We start from the raw sequence: 17,740 nt of genomic DNA on the forward strand, positions 1-17,740 counted from the left end.
GTAGAAAGGGGGGGTACATTCATGCACAAGGCGCATGTTTTTTGAAAGGTTTTTTTTTTGGGGGAAGCCAATTGGGAGAAGCATATTTTTTTTTAAAGGGGAGGGTAGGATCTGGGTTTAAGGGGAGGAGGGACTAGCCGCCTTTGACAAAGACCTTTGGGGAGGGCCATAGTTTAAAAATAGGTTTAATTTAGGGTTTGCGGGGAATGGGAGGAAAAGAAGAGAGTTTTTTTTTTTTTTAGTCCCCCCCTTTTCCCTTTTTTTGCGCCAAAATTTTACAGGGGAATTATTTGGGGAAATAATCCCCAAAATTTCTTTAAAAGGGTAATTTTAAAAGAAAAAAAATATGATAATTTTATTTTTTTAAATTTGGGCAAAAATTCCCCATAGTTATACTTGCACATTTACTGGAATTTTTAAATTGGGGATCACCTAAAATTTTATTACCTAGGGAATTACGGGGGTTTTTTGGTTTTGCGATTTTAGGGGGGAATTTTTTTTTTGGGGGATTTTGTTACCAGACATTTACTTGGGGATTTTATTTAGATTTTGAGGATTATTTTTTGGGAATTTACTGAGGATTTTATTATCCAAAGAAATATTGAAAATTTGTTAAACATTTTCCCCGGGGCTTTTTTAGGAATTTTGGGGATTTTGTTGCACAAATTTACCTAGAATTATTTCTTGCGGTTTACTTGAGGTTTTTATTGTCTGGGGGATTACTTGGGGATTTGGTTGTTGCAAATTTAGTTGGGAATTATTTTTTGGGTATTTTTTAATTTCATTACGGGGAAAAATTTTTTGTCAATGTAAATTGGAAAATAACCGAGAGTTCTTTTTTTTAAAAATAAAAAATAAAAGTAGCATGCTATTAAGAATGATGTTGCCATTTACTAATCCAATAACAAAATTTTCATAAATTTAATTAATCTTGGGCAAAAGTTAAGGATTTGTTTTGGGTATGAATATTACAAGTCATTAGAACGATGTCGCCATTACTAATCCAATAAAAAAAATCGTAAATTTAATTAATCTTGAGCTAGTATCATTAGAAAATGTACAAAATGGTGTATTATTGAATAATTAAGTAGTAAGAAAATATTAGTTACATTTGTCATTAGCGTGAACTTTTTTATCCCTTCAATAGATAAATTTGTGTCAAGAAAAAAATTTAAATTTTTTTTAATTGTATACCCCCGATTACATATATTTTATTTTTAAATGTATTAAAAATAACGTTTTTAATTTTGTATGTTATACAAATAATTTCTTTGTAAATATTATAATAAGCTTTGTATTGTGTGATTTTCTAGTTTTTTTGGAACATCTTCTTGATTATCTTCAAATATTATTAAGTAGTTGAATCTTGTTTTTTGGGTTAAAATTGGTGAAATGGAATTACTAGTTGCTTAACCATGTATTTTTAGTTTTTTTTCAAATAAGTAAAAATTTTTACTCAATTTTTAATATTTGTAATTATTTTTTTTTAAATTTCAAAAAAAATATTCTAAACAAAAAGATCCTCTTCCTTTATAAAAGGCGTGAATAAAGATTCTCACTAAACTATTTATCCTATTTTCTGAATTTAAAAAAAATAAATACAAAAAAAACCTTATATTATAATCCAATAACAAAAAATTTTTCGTAAATTACAAAATTTTAAATTTTTAGTATTTTTACAAATATATTTTTTGTAAATATTATAAGTAATACTTAAGTATTGAGGATTTTCAATTTTTTGGAACATCTTTTGTTTAAACTTCTAATACTATTGAAGTAGTTGAATCTTATTTTTGTGGTTAAAATTGGTGAAATAATTTTACTGCTCAACCCTGCATTCTTTTTTGTTTAGAAAATTTTTATTAAAAAAATTTAATGTGTTATTGAATGTTTATAAATATCTTTTTTATCAAAAAAATTTCTCATTTAAGATTTTTAAATTTCCCCAAAATCATGTTCTTGTTCTTTTTTTTGAAAATAAGAAAAAAATCGTTTGAGATGAAGTTTCACTTGTATAGGATTTATATTGTATTAAATTTTAAAAGTTTAGAAAAATCATAACAACTTTTTTTTTTTTTTTAATAAAACAACGCCTGGGTATTGTGAATTTTATAAAAAATAAAGTTTCATAAATTGAAAAGAAAAAAAAAAAGGAAAAAAGAAAAAAAAGATTAAAAGGAAAATTAAAATCAAAGGTAAAACAAAAGAGTTATGTCTAGCCTAATGTATGCATGCCCTTTCCCGCCTTGGCTTGATTCCTTTTAAAAAACCCCTGTTTCCCCAGGGCATGAATCAAATCCCAAAAAAAGTATCTTCCAACTTGCAACTTGCAAAATAGCCTTTTATGCTAGCCAAAGCCGTATATAACGGCCCCGAATTTGGGATAAAAAAATTTTAAATTTGCCCTTTTCCATTTATCTCTATCACTAGAGGTTTTTCCCAAACAGGAACAGGTTAATACCACACAGGGATGAATTTACACAAAGACTCAAAGCAATAAACTTGATCTTAAATATCCCCTTAATTTTCCCTCAAAATGTTTCCGCCGGTTTTCCTTTAACTTATGAGTTTTTAAATTTTGGCCCCGGGAATTCCTTTTTAAATCGGGTTGGAAAAGATTTTATCCATGTTTAAAACTCCCCCAGTTGGAAAATTTAGTAAATAGCTCAAAGTTAAGATGCAAAATCAAAAACATAGTTAGTTAAAAAATCCATTGTGCCTTCTCGACATGTCTAACTTTTATCCCTTCTTCCTCATTCGCTAATTTTTTTGCACCCTATATTTTCCCCTAAAAATTTTCCCTTTCTACTATCTTATTAAACCAAGTGAATCCCCAATATAATTAGATGCTTTTGGTTACCAAAATATGATGCCATCAGCATTGCTTTTGCCTCCACAGAAAATTTGTATCCAATCCTTCGCGGGAGCATCAATGAATTTTCCCTTTCCCTGATTTCTCCACAAAATGCAATGCACTAGGAGGGGTTTCCCCGAAAATTTTACTTTGAACCTCCGGAGGGGGCTAACCATAACCGGTAGTACCGGGCCTATATTGTTCCAAATGCGCATTTAGGAAGAGTTTGGCAAATTTGTCATCCATGGATATCTTGTTTTGGGGTTTAATGGTTTTTTCATATATGACCCATGCCTAACATTTACCACCTCAAACTGTTTCTTTCTTTTTCCCAAAATTGCCAAAGATGATTTTGGAGGGGTTGGTATAATGGTTTTCTTTTAAGAACACTTTGGTCCCACCATTTCTTTATAGTTTGATTAACTTGGATGGGCCCGCCACCCCCGCCGAGAACTCTTCCATATATTGCGATATACTTCATAAACATAAAGTTTCTTGGGGGGGACCAACACCCGCATATAGACAAATAGATATCCCCATCTTTCAAGTACATCATCAATAGGTAACCTTTTACACTCTCCACAAGAAGAAAGCACCAAAGGAAACCTTTTTTCCGAATTGCTTATAACACCCAAAAGGGACCTCTTTGTCTTATTACTTCCAGCATTACTAATGTATTTACCACACAGGGCTCCCCGGCCTTATCCATAATTTAAAAGTCAATTTCTCTTTTTTTATGATAATAATATCTTCAGGGTTGTTTAATGTCGTAATTCCCAAATCCCCTTCTCCCTCTGCAAACCTCCAATATTGTCATCCATGGGAAATTATGGGTAAGCGGGGGAAGACAAGTTTAGCCAGGCAAACCAAATTTGAACCATTTCTTTTTCCCCTTCCCCTTTTTAAAATCTCTTGATTCTGCATCTTCCCATAATTGGACCCTTTTTTTTGAACCTGGGTTGAATATGTTTCTTCGACTTATTCCACATGAATGTTGACCACGGTACCCGGTTTGAATCTCCACCCTATTTGTGAATAAAGCTTTTGATACATTAAAAAGGGGCCAAATCCCCTCCTCCTTCCCCTTTAGGAACCACACTTTGAAGCCCAAAAGTTACCTTGCTTTTTTTAAAGGACCGGTTACCTGCCCTTCCTTATTATCCAATAAAAACTTGCAAAGATTTTTTGCAACCCCTTTTGGTAATTGAGGTTATTGGAGAAGTACATTTGGGTACTTTTAAAACATTGATAAAAAGCCCCTCCAAACGATAACAACCTTCCTTTCCATTCGCAACCTATCTTTCACCCTCTTAATTAGATCATTATAATAAACTTTCCTTTTTTTAAGTGGAAGATAGGAAAAAACCAAGATTTGGGGGAAAAATGCCCCTTTAAAACCGATTTGAAACGAAAAATTTCCACTTGATTTGACATTTAAAAAAAATTTTCTCTCTATTTATCAATTGACCCGACAACTTTTTATAATCTTCAAAACATTCATGTCCCAATGATAGTTTATCAAGGAGCAAAGATAATGGTATCATTCCGTAAGGAGATCAGGTTTGCACTTATTTAGGCATACCAAAACACATACCCTCTCTCAAATTAAGAATTAAGTGCTCTAGATAGCACTTTTGGAAAGTATAAAAAGGGTGACAATGGATCACCCGTTCCCCCCTTGGAAATAAAACCATAAGATTGGTTACAAAACCGAATACCCGATTTGCCAAAATCCCCCATATCGATCCCAAAAAATTTTTTAAATCAAATTCTTTCAAAAACCCAGAAAATCAAAAAAACTTTCATATCCTTGCCATATTCAATACCCAAATTTTTGGGGACCTCTCTTTTTAATATCCGGGAAAATTTTTTGAGTAAAACACATTCTCAAAAATGCTTCTTCCTTTCCCCGGGGGTTCCCGAATCAAACCCGGAGAAACTTATCCCCTTTAGAAACCCTTTAAATGACCTTTTTGAAGGTTCTCAAGCCAATTGGTCCGAGACCGAAAGGTGAACCGTTTCTTGGGATCAAAACCAAATTAGTAGAGTTCCCATTTTTAGATATGACCCCTTTATGAAAAACCCAACCATTCGAAACATCCTTCCTACAATGTCCCAAATGAATGAAAGAAAGTTCCTTATAATCCATCGACGACTCTCTCCTTTTGGGGTTTAAAAACAAAAATTTTTTACTTCTTCCGGGGGGGAAAAGCACAAAACAAATCATTGCTTTAAGAACCATCGGGGAAAATCTTGCATGCCAAAATCAGAGCTTTTTTGAGAGAATTTTTTAAGAAATTAAGCTTTCCTGCAAGGCTTATCTTTATCCACTCCCATCGATATTTGAATTTATTCCCGAACCTTTTTTTTCCTTATTTACTAAATTGTGAAAAAAAGGGGTTTTTCCCCTTAAGAACCAAGTGTATCGCTTTTTGTCTCCAAAACTCTTCCCAAAAGTAAATCTTCTTATTTGCCCGCAAATTTCTATTTTTCTCCGGAAGGGTCATCTTTTTAAAAAGTTTTCCTTAATTCTACTTTTTCCCGATGATAAGTTGTTTGAAGATATCTCCAAAACAAGTCTACTCCAAGGAAAAGAGCCCCTTTTTTATCTTATCTTCCTTTAACAAAAAAAAAGGATTGCCAATTTTCCAACCAATTTCCTTACTATGTCCAAGAAATCTTTATGTATCCCCAAAATTTTAAAAAAGAATGGTTTTATGAAAAAAAACACCATTATATTTAAGAGATTTTAAAATAAAATATTTTTTAAATACGTAAAAATTTTATATCTTATTAAGTTATTTAATTCTTAATTATTTTTATTTAAGATTTTTAAAAAGATACATATTCAAAAAAAAAAGGTTATCTTTCTTTATAAAGGCGTGAAAAAAGTTTTTTCCCTTTAAAATATTTATCATTTTTTTAATTTCATAAAAATAAATAAAAGCTTTTTATTTATAATTTTTTTCCTATTTTAATATACTTAGTGACGGAAATTTTCGTAGGGGGTTTTTTAAGCGTAGAATTTTCATAGTTTTGGGATATAAGTTTTTTTTTTTGAAACACAAAATATATTTAAAAAGTTGAATCATATTCAAGAATTTTTTGTGAAAATTTCCCCAGCCAAAAAATAGAGAAAATAAATATTTTTTAAATTTTTTTATTTGGAAGGGGGAGGCATCATTTAATGGGCCCGTTGTTTAATGTACCACATCGGAAAAGACTATAAAAAATTGGCATTTATAAGGAGTAGTTACCTTGTATTACTACCAAAGTGGTTTTTCCCGGTAGTTTAAAGGGGTGAGTGTAGGATTGGTGTTGGGATGTAGTTAGGAGGGGTTGGGGTATGGCTTCTTTTTAGTTTTTGGGTCTGTTGTTAAAATTTTTGGGGTTTGAGGTTGTGTGTGGGTGTAAGTTTCAATATTTGGGGGGTTGTGGGTGGTGTTTTGAAAAAAAACCGTGGGTGTAATTTTTTAATATTGGGGGTTGTGGGTTGGGTTTTGGGGGGTTTTTTTTGTCAACAAAAATTGTGGGTGTAATTTTTAAATTTGGTGTTGTCAACAAAAACCCGTGGGTATAAGTTTAAAATTTTGGGGGGGTTGTGGTGTTTCAATTTTGGGGGGGCTTGGTTTTTGTAAAAACCCGGGGGTGTAAGTTTAATTTTGGGGGGTTTTGTGGTGTTTTTAAAAAAAAACAACAAATAATTAGTAAGAAGTGATTAAATAAAAGATTAAATAAATAGTGTATAACAATGAAAAAAATACTTAGGGAGAAATTAAAAATAAAAAAAAGAATTAATGTTTAAAAAATTTTTTTTCCCACAAATTTTTTTTGCCAAAATATCTCTGGTTTTTTTCATCACTTGCGAAAAAATCCACAGGGAAAATTTCCCTTTCTTTCACAAATTTTTTAAAAAATTTTTAATTTTCCCCCAAGAAAAACCTTACAACTTACTCCGGAAATCAAAATCCCGGGTAATAATTCCCTTTAAGTTTTTTTCTTCGGTTTTTTTGGGGGGGAAAACCCGTGGGAAAAACTAATTTTTCCCAAATTTTCATATATAACCCCAAAAAAAAATCACCATGTAATTTGCATTTTTCTAGTAGTGGCTTGATGTATATTTATATTTCCGGACTTGTTCAAATAATTAGTAAGAAGGATTTAAATAAAAGTTTAAAATAAACAATGTAAAATTCCAATAAAAAAAATTTAGGAAAAATTTAAAAAAATAAAAAAAAGAATTAATGATTAAATTTTATTTCCACAAATTTCTTTTGCCAAAATATCTCCGGATTTTTTCATGCGGACTTGGGGAAAAAATCCGATGAAAATTCCTTCTTTACAATTTTTTTACAAAAGTTTTGGTTTTTTCCGCAAGAAAACCCCAAAGCAACTTACCTATAGAATCAAAACCCCCGGGTAATAATTACCCACGAAGGTTTTTCTTGGTTTTTTTTGGTAGGAAAACCCCAGGAAACAAAGTTACCCCGAATTTTCATATAAACCCAAAAAAAATCCCCATGTAATTTGCATTTTCCCTTAGTAGTGTTTGATGTATATTTATTTTTCCCGGACTTGTATATTTCGATCTAGATGCTCTTGTATGGATTAGATCACTGGGTGTATTTTTTATTTTTTTACTTGATTTATATTATTATGGGCCAAACTTACGTGATTTATTCTCTTGCTTATTTAGTTATTTATTTATGTTTTTATTATCGTTGGGTTGGGGGTTGGGTTTCGGGGTGAAAAAGGTAATTTTGCCCACAGTTTAAATTGGGTCATGAAAACTTAAGTTATTTTAAAATTTTCTGGAAAGCAATTTTTTTTTTTTTTTTTTAAAGGGAAAAAAAAATTGGAAAAAAAGTGAAAATTTCATCCCCAAAAAAAAGGGTTATGAGACTAAGCCTTTTTGGGATATTATACGTATTTTTAGTTTAAGTACAAAATTTAAAAACTTTTACTTTTTAAAATTTTATTCAAGTAAAACCCAAGACTAACAAATTGAAATGGAAAGAGTATTAATTAAGGTTTTAATTTTTTAAAATTTTCCCCTTTTATTAATTATGTTTTAAAAAATTAAAATTTGCCTGCTAATCCCTTTTATGATAAGGATATTAATAAAGAAAAATAAAAAATTTTTTCTTGATTTGTTAATTGAACAAAAAAAAAGGAAATTTGTTAACGGCTTTTTTTTTTTTTTTTTTTTTTTTTTTAAGAAAATGGATTAAAACTTTTTTGGGTAACGGGCTCTTTTTTAAAAAAAAAAATTTGGGAAAAACTTTTTTGGGTAACCCATTAATTTATCACCCCACCCCCCTTTCCTGGGAATTTTTCTTTAAGAAGGCGTGAACTCTTCATTTGTTTGCAAAAAACCCTTCCATCACATTACCATTTAGTCTTTTTTCTATCTTGTAATTAAAAAAGGGGTTTCCCTAAATCTGTTCCTCTGCAAGTTGAAGTCTTGTCCAAAAAAGTTCATAACACCATCTTCACCAACACCAAAACACTTACAAAATTACAAGTTATCTTTCTTTGATCAAATAGCTGGAGATTTTCATTTGCCTCTTTGTTTTTTTTTATCCACCAAACAACAAAAACTCCATTTCTCTTAATCATGAACAGCAAAAAAGAACCTTTCTAGAGTGTTAACTCATGTTTACCCTATAGCTGGTAGATTTACAGATGATTTTTGTTCCATTAATTCCCTTTGGGATCAAGGTGTTAAACTTGTAAAGGCAAATGTCAAAAATAAGCTCGATGTTTTTTCTTGAACAAGCACATAAGGATGTTAATGCTGCAGTATTTTGTTGGCCACATGATACTTGGGATGTTAATGAAGATAATTTGGCTATTACCCCTCTTGTTATTTTTCGTAACTAAATTTGAATGTGGTGGTATTGCTTTGTCAATGAGCCATGCCCACATTCCTGGATGGATACTGGTCTCCCCTTTTTTGTAAATGGTCAAAGTGTGTAGATTTGGGGAATTAAAGCACAGGATATCGTTTTTCTTGAGCTTTAATTTGGGTAAATTTTTCCTACAAGAGATTTTCTAAATTTTCTACCCTCTTTGCTGGAAAAACACGTGCAGAGAGCAAACTAGTTGCGAAAAATTATTTTCGATGAAGCTAACATATCAAAACTACGAGAAGAAATGGGAGTTTTAGTTTAAAAACCCTAAAAGAGTTGAGATGATTACAGCCATTTTATGGAGGGGTTTAATGAGTTCTTCAAAGGGAAGAAGGGAAAAAATTAAACGTTCGTTGATGGGAGTCCCAATCAACACGAAGCAAGATTTCTTTCCTAAAAATCAAAAAAAGTGGTAATCTTGTAGTTGAGGCACCTGTAATATTTGTACCTGATCGGGAGACAAGAATATGGAGCTACGAAATTTGGGTGACATTAAAAAGGGGAAAACAGGGGAAAAACATTGAACTTTTGAACAAAGAATCACCAGAAAATAGTAAAATGCAGCGGTGAATTATACAACAAAAGCCAGATCAAGAATAGGTAGTGATGAAGTTGACAATTTTCAACTTCGATTTTGGGCAGGTTTCCTATATTGGGAGCTGTTTTTGGGTTGGGAAAACCTTGTTTGATGCATTTTGGATCAAGGCATATGCAAACTTGTTGGTTATATGATGGGGTGTGGTAACGGTGTCTGTGTGCAGGTTGATCTTAAGGAGAGTTACATGAGCTTTTTTGAATCCGATCAAGATATCAAGACTTTTTTTGTTTTAGGCTTTCTTGAATTTTTTTCATTTAAGTTGCAATATTTTAATTTTGTGTTTGTTTGTTGGTGATAAACTACTTTGTTAGCCTTCAAACAAAAGAATAATTTGAAGTTAATCAAGTTCCTTTTGTAATTTCATATGAACTCCAATTTGCCCTTCAGGAAATTAAAATAATGATCCCTTAAATTAGTGATTGGTTAAATTTCGTTTTTCAAATTTAGATTATTCCTGTCCAAGATTGTCATCTAACAGACATCTGGTAAAAAAGGGGCACATATATATTTAAACAAAAAAGGGTTTAAAAAAAAATGCTGAACATATTAGAAATAATCCAAAAAATGTCCCCTTCACTTATTAGATCGTGAATTTAAACTATTTTTTTTTTTTGTGAAATTTCTTATATTTTATTTTTAACTCTTATTTCTCTATAATTCTACATTTAAAGTTTTTGTTTTTTTTCCTTTTTTTTATTTGGGTCGGTATAAGTATTAAACTTTCTTACTTGGTATCATTACATTATCAAGTTTTTCATTTGACTTATATTTTCATAGATTACTTTCCTTTTCATAATATATAGAAGATATATTGATATAATTTATATTTTAATAATTTTTTTTGGGTTTTTGAAATTTTTGTATTGTTCAAAAATTTTTTTGTAACATTATTTGTTATGTTTTCTTTGCGTGATTTTATTCATAATATAATTTTGCTAATAACAATCCAAATGATTTTTTCCCATAAAAATTTTTGGTCGTTATACCGGGTTTTTGGAATTATTTAATTTTTTAAAAGGTGACATGCGACTTTGTATTAAATTGTTGCTTGTCCACTTCCCCCCTTTTTAATATAATGTATATAAACAAAGATTTACTTATTTTTGAACTTTTTATTTATTTCAAATTTTTTTTATTATATTACTCAAATTTTTTATTTTTTAAAAATTGTATTAATTTTATAATAATATTTTTTAAATTTTATCAATATACTATCAAAGTTAATTCAAAGATAGTTAAAATATTGATAGGCTAAAAAAATGGGCCAAGAATGAAAATTAAAGGTAGTTCATGAATTCTGATTTGTTATATGTTTCGCACAATATTTAGTTTAAAAAAATATTTATTTTTAAAAGCATTTTTTTTTTTCCCAAAATTTAGTAAAACCCCTTTTTAAAAACCTTTAAAAAAAAAAAAAAAAAAAAAAGAACTTTTGATTTCTCAAAAGCTTGGATAAACATGCTAAATTCCCAATTTCTCAATCTTGTTTCAGAGTAATCCATTCAATATCTCTCCCCAACATTGGATTAATTGAAAAATTTTATTCGACCATTTAATAACAATGAAAACACATAATAAAAATGACCATACCATTCGATTTAAATATTATAGTACTCGGGTTCCTAGACGGTAGCAAAATTTCAATACCCTTATTATTTTTTTCTTTTTTCACAGCTCTTCAATAATTATCCGAGTATGTGGAATTAAAGAATCAACCGCTTTTTTCGACATCTTTATATGTTTTTTAATAAAAATGAGATATACTGCTTTATCCCAAGAATCATATGGGCATGTTTATCCCCTTCCTTCTCCCAACTCTTGTAAAAACTCTAAACCATTTTCACTTACCAGGGAAAACCTTTTTCATAGATTCTCACCAAAGTAAGATGCAACAACATCTTTTGACAAAAAAATATCTTTTCAGATAGTCATCTAACAGACATCTGGTCAAAGGGCTACATATATATTTAAACGAAAAGGGTAAAAAAAAATATCCGAACATATTAGAAATAATTCAAAAAATATCCCCCCCTTCACTTATTGAATCAAAATTTTTCACCCCTCTACCTATTAAATAAAAAATATCTTTAACTTTCTAAAAAAAAACCTTTAAAAAAAGCCCCCCTTTAATATTATTGAATTAATTTATTTATTTTTTAAACAAAGCAACTTTTGCCCAGGCTAGTTGTAATTTATTAATCAAACAAAAAATTTTGTACCGAAGGTTTTAAAAATTTCAGAAAAAAAAACAATAACAAAGGCCAAAAGTGTATGAAAACCGGCGAAAACGTCGCAAAACCGAAAATGGGCGACCCCCCAAAATTTCAAGCCTTGGTTTGATTTAAACTCAAGACACCTCAAAGCTCTCAAGGTGTTATGAGATCAAATCCAATAAAAAGGGTCCTTCCAAATAAGAACTTTGCAATGTTAGACCTCTATCCAAAACTGGCCATTTCGGGGAAATCCATGATTTAAAACTAAAATCATCTTGTAAATTTGTTTTATCCCTTGAACACCACTACTATTGGTTAAATTTATTTTCGTTATTTTCAAAGCTTTTTTAGTTCAACTATATGGCTTTTTAAATTTAAAAACTGATCTTTATTTATCGGTTAAAAATTAAAATTTTGGCCCAACCTAAAATGCCCCGATCCATTTCGACCTAACCCCCACAAAACAAATTTTTTCATGTGGGTAAGCTATAAAATTTTAAAAGGGGAGAAGAAGATCTTTTTGCTTAGCCACGTTAATTTAAAAGGGAAAATTTTGTTTTATTAAAATGGATGAGCCCAAATCCTTTTGGGGGAATTTATTGGGGCTAAAAAATACTGCAGTGTGAGGCACAAGTTTTAAATTGTTGTGTGAGAGTTGTACGATTTTGGTCCCCCAATCTTAATCATCACTTCCTAAAAACCCGTCTTTACCTACCGACCTTTCTATGAGTCAGGAACCAAAAAAAACCTCATAAAAAGGTTTTTGAAACCAAAATATCCCAACAAAAAAAAAAAATTATAAAATTAGGGTTTTAAGGGCAAAAAAAACCCAAAAACAAAAACGGGCGGCCTTAATTAATGCTTTAAACAATAATTTATCCTAAAGGGGGAAAAGTTTTTTTTTTTTGGGCCCTTTTGGCTAAACTCTTCTTAACTTTTTAACGTCTTTTTTTGATTAATTTATCTTGGGAAGCTTTTTAAAATTTTATATAAAAACCCTTTTATTTTTGTGCGATTAATAAGATGGCCCAAAACATCAAGGGAAAAAAAAAACTTTGGGTTGGTTTTTGTGGGTTTAAAAGTGCTCGAACACTTTCGAATCTTAAAAGGCCCCCTGGCCAAAGCCCCAAAAAAAAATGGGGTTGAAAAACCCTTTTAAAAATTTAAAAACCCCCTCCCAAGATTTTCTTATCCTTTATTTTTGAAAAATACCTTATTAATCGGGAATTTTTATAAAATTTGAAGTTTGGGTTGCATGATTAAACATGGAAATCGTCAAAAAATACTTTAAAGAGGGGTTAACCAAAAGGGAAAAAAAAATGGAACCCCTTTTGCCGAAAATGCGCTAAAGCCTTTAAATATGTCGGGCTTATGCTTTAGCTGAAAAAATTTTTTTTGCTAAAACAAATTTTTGGAAAAATTTTTTTTAATTTTAAAAAATTTGTTCAAAAAACCCTTTTCCGAGGTTATTTTGGTTTTTGGTTTCCCCTTTTATTCCGGGTCCCCGCCAAAAAAATTTTATTATAATGTGTTACATTTCTTTTTTGGTTTTCGGGGGGCTATAATTTCGACTTTAAAATTTGTAGGCCTTTTTTCTAAACCTGTTTGGTTTAACCGGTGGGGGGGTTAAGGTTAACAAAAATCCGGTTTTGGTTAAAAAAACGGAAAAGGGCCCCCGGTTAAAAACCCAAACCGGCAAGGGGGAAAAAAAGTCCAAAAACCCCTTTTTTTTTTTTTTTTGTATAGTATATATATATTATAGTATTTATGAAAAATTTTAGGTATATTTACTATTTATATGGTTTCGGGAAAAATTTATATATTTCCGTTTAAAAAGACAAAGAAGGGCGAATACCCATATATATATATATATATATAATTTTATATATATATATATATATATATATATATATATATATATATATATATATATATATATATACATACATATATACTTATAACTTATATATTATAACTTAAGTTATTTATAGCTTAATTTTTTTCTAAGTTTATAAATTTTTTATATATATATTGCTTAAGTTATACTACATATACCTAAAAAAAAATAGTACGAATATACCTTTTTATATCAATATACTTAGGTTATATAACTTATATTTTATATATATATATATATATGTTTAAGTTATATGTATACTATATATTATAAGTATATTCTTAGTATATTTTTTATTTTTTAAGTATATAACTTTCTAGTTTTTAATTTAAGTAGATGTTTTATTATAAGTATATTCTTAAAAAAATATTTTGGGATATTCCCCAACCCAATATAAAATTAAAAAAATGAACACAAGTAAATGAAAAAAAGCTCAATGAGCCCTCTATTTTATTCATTCTTGGGTAAAATTTATTTGCAAGTTGTAGGGTTTTTTTTTTGAAAAAAACATGAGTTAAAAAAAATAGTAGAATAATAAAAACAACCCAAATTTTCAATCATTTGGTTAATTTCCCCTTCGTATTTTGGTGGGGTTCTTAAAATCTTAAATTTTTAAAAAACTTTTATCAAAAAACTTCAATTTTTCTTTCTTGGGTTTTTTAAGTTTTGGTTCGTGGCCCCCTCTAATTTAATCGCAATTTCACCCCAAATACTTGCAAGCTAAAACCGGGGTAATGAGTGTCTATGGTCTCCAAATTTTTTGTCTTCCTTTTTGGGTAAATACCTTTTCCCAACGACGGTTGTCTTTAAAAAGTAAGGATATCCAAAACCATTCTTGAGAGTATCGGATGACTTTCCCCTTTTTTCTTCCCCCAAAAGCTAAGGCGTCCAACTCATCTAGTTCCTTGATATCCACATTTGGTGCATCAAATAAAAATTTTAAATTTATCAAAATTTTCACTACAAGAAGGAGTTCCGTGAATGTAAAACTTTTTTAAAAGCGGAAACCCAACAAAAAACCCTTTTTCCCCTTTGAGAAGTAGTAGGGGGTGGAAGTAAGGGGGTAGCATGTTCTTTTAAAATTTGACTAATAAGTAAAAACTTTTCTAAAAAAATCCATCAATAGCGGGTTCCTTGTTAAAGATCTTGAACTTTTTAATTTTTTTAAAAAAGTATAAATTTTCCAAAAATGCTCCAAATATAAGACACTTTTAAATAAGGATTTAAAAGAAACCCCCTATAAATAAAGTTGGGATGGGAAAAAAATTTTTAAATTTTGTTGTCATATCCCAAAAAAAGGGCCCCTTTAAAAGAGTTTATATTTATACTTTATAAAACTCCAAACTATTTTCCTTTCGTAGGCTAAAATTTGGTTCCGTGGGATATAATTGTTTAGAAAAAGCAAAAGTTGCATTATAAAAAAATTCTAAAAGTTCAACACATTCCTTAACATCTTCCCAATGCGTAAAATTTAATCAATCATCATTATTAATATTATATTTGTTGTGAACTTGTTGTAAAAGGGAACCTTTTACCCCTTTTCTTGTTTTGAAAATGTAAGTGTAGTTCCCCCCTAGTCTTAATTTCTACTTGAATTTTCCTAGGTCTAAGGTTATTTTCCACACAAGCATTCTTAAAATCTCTAAGTCTTCCCCTATTTGCATTACAAAAAAGAAAGCAAACCGCATCTCTAACTTTTTTAATAGAATCGTCAAAATACACAAAACCATCTTTAACAATTAAGTTTAAAATGTGATAACTACATCTCACATGAAAAAAATTTTTTGAGGAGGGTTTAATTTCTTTTAAAAGACCAAAAAGCCTTTTTTATTATTAGAAGTATTATCTAAAGCAATACAAAGTGTTTTTATAAATGTTAAAAAAACTCATAATAGTAGACATTGAATCCGCTAAAAATTTTCCATCGTGACGACCTTTTCCTTCATCATATAAAAAAGATATAATTCTTTTTTGCAAACCCAAATTTTTATCAACCCAAAGACAAGTAATAGCAAAAAAAAAACTAACTTTTTAAAAACTAAGATCCAAATCGGGGAGAGAAACATTACAATTTAAAAATTAAATACATGGCGCAAATAAAATCTATATTTTTTATACAAATCTATAACATCCGTCTCAAGTACTTTTGGGAAAACCCTCAAAAAACGGGGTTATAAAACGTTGAATGTAAATAACAAATCCCAACCCCAAAAAAAGAAAAATGGTAAACAATCATAAGCTACCATTTTAGCTATTTCTACACACCTTTTTTTTTCTTGTCATACTTAAAATTTTTAACCGGCCCTGGGTCTATCGTCATTTGAATACCCCCATATTTAACCCGGTTTTTCTTTCCCCAAACATCCATATGTTTTTTTTCTATACCATTTAGTGTCCCCCTTTCCCCCATCCACTAGTTTCTTGCCTAAAAGCAAATACTTGTCCACATAGGATACATTTAGCCTTTTTGGGTTTTTCCCCCCCCTTAGTCATAAATTTTTTAAATTTTAGCCGGTTTTACGAGTTCTAGGTGGTTTGTCTTGTGTATGTGATTGTGCGGGGGCATGTATGTCCTTTTTGGGGTTTTCAGGGGTTGTGTTTCATCATCATCATCATCATCATCAATTTTATTAAAAATATTTTGGGATAATGTTGTTCTTTCATGACCTAAAAGTAAATTATTTCCACCAAGATCAATACCTAAATTAGGTGTTTCTTCCCAAATGTTTCCTCATTAAGCCCCCCCTAACAATACCACCCTCCGCATCACGTCTAAAACTTTGCCTTTTTAAATAGAATTAATTTAAATTAACTAAATAAATACAAGAAAATAAATTGCAACAAATTAAATTACTAGAATTAAATTGTAAATTAAATTAAAAAAAAAAAGATAGAGTTGGAACGAAGGTTAAAAAGCCTTAAATAATTTCCAACAAAGTGAAGGGCGAATTTGACCTACCAAAGCTACTTTGGATTTTTGCAAAAAACCAACTCCACCAACAATATTATAATTGCAAAATTAATAATTGAAACTATAATAAGACTTTATAATATTTATTTGAGAGAAATTTAAAGTGACTAATTTTTAAAGTAACTATAATTGAGAGAAAAGAAGAGTGAATTAGTGTGGATTAAAATGAAAATGGAGAGGGGTTTATATAGGGGTGGGGGATGGGTTAAAAATGTTAAAAAAAAAAAGTTTGGGGGGTTGGGGGTAAAAAAAGGGTTTGGGGCCCTTTGGAAAGGGGGTTTTTAAAAAAGGGTGGTTTTTGGCTACAATTAAAAAAATAAAAAAATTTAAAACGATCGGTTTTCCGGTTTTTGATTTTCCGGGAAAAACCCTTGGTTCCAAAAAAAATAGAAAAAGGGCCGGTAGTTAATATACGGTTAACCGGCCCCGGTTCGTTTTACCCTTATTTTCCCGGTTTTTTCCGGTTTAAAACCCGAAAACCCTTGACGGGTTTTTGTCTCTTCTTTCATAAAAATTTTTTCCTATGATATGGGCCCCCCCTCCCCCTTTTTCATTTCCCCATTCATCTTTTTTTTTTTTTTCCGCATCTCTTATAAATGTTTTTAAATTGGGGCCAAAGAAAAAATATAACTTTTTTTTTTTTTTTTTTTTTTTTTCATCAGAAAAAAAAAACTTTTAAATCGTTTTTTAATCCCTTAAAACTTAATCAAAACTTCCTTCTTCTCTTCCCTACCGCCTTTCCTTAAATTAAAACACAAAAATTTTGTTATTGGTTAGATAAGATTAGTTTTTTCAAATTTTTATAATGGGTATTTGTTCGAAAATTTTATGGTTGTTATAGTGAGGTGTTGTTATGTATATATAACGGCATTTGATATTTAGATCTCTTTAACTATTCAAAAAAAAGTACGAAACAAATTTAAATTTTTTTTATTTTTTATGTTTAAACGAAAAAAAATATACTTGTTAATTTTAAAAACTCAATTGATTTTCATATCTCATTAATTAAAAATTGAAAAGACTAATCAATTATTAATAAATTCATAACTAGTTGTACCATACCGGGAAAAAATTAAAATCTAAGGAACATATGCATTTAAAATTGATTGATAATTTAAATATTTCAAAGTTTGACATAAGAATTCTACAATTGTAGGTTGTTACGTAAAAATTTTATTTCTTAGTGATAATGTAACGATCCGCTTGGTTTTTGAGTTTTTGGGTTTTTCCCCCCCAAAACCCTTTTGGGAGCTTTATCTTGGTATTGATGACTTGCGGGAATGGTGTTGCGATTC

General features: G+C 29.8%; 1 pseudogene; it reads left to right on the forward strand.

Moving 5' to 3' along the window:
- The first annotated feature begins 8,281 nt into the window (after positions 1-8,281).
- LOC132042473 (acyltransferase Pun1-like) lies at positions 8,282-9,590 on the forward strand (annotated as a pseudogene).
- Positions 9,591-17,740: the final 8,150 nt, after the last annotated feature.

This window comes from Lycium ferocissimum, unplaced genomic scaffold (assembly GCF_029784015.1).
Source record: "Lycium ferocissimum isolate CSIRO_LF1 unplaced genomic scaffold, AGI_CSIRO_Lferr_CH_V1 ctg15516, whole genome shotgun sequence".
NCBI lineage: Eukaryota > Viridiplantae > Streptophyta > Magnoliopsida > Solanales > Solanaceae > Lycium > Lycium ferocissimum.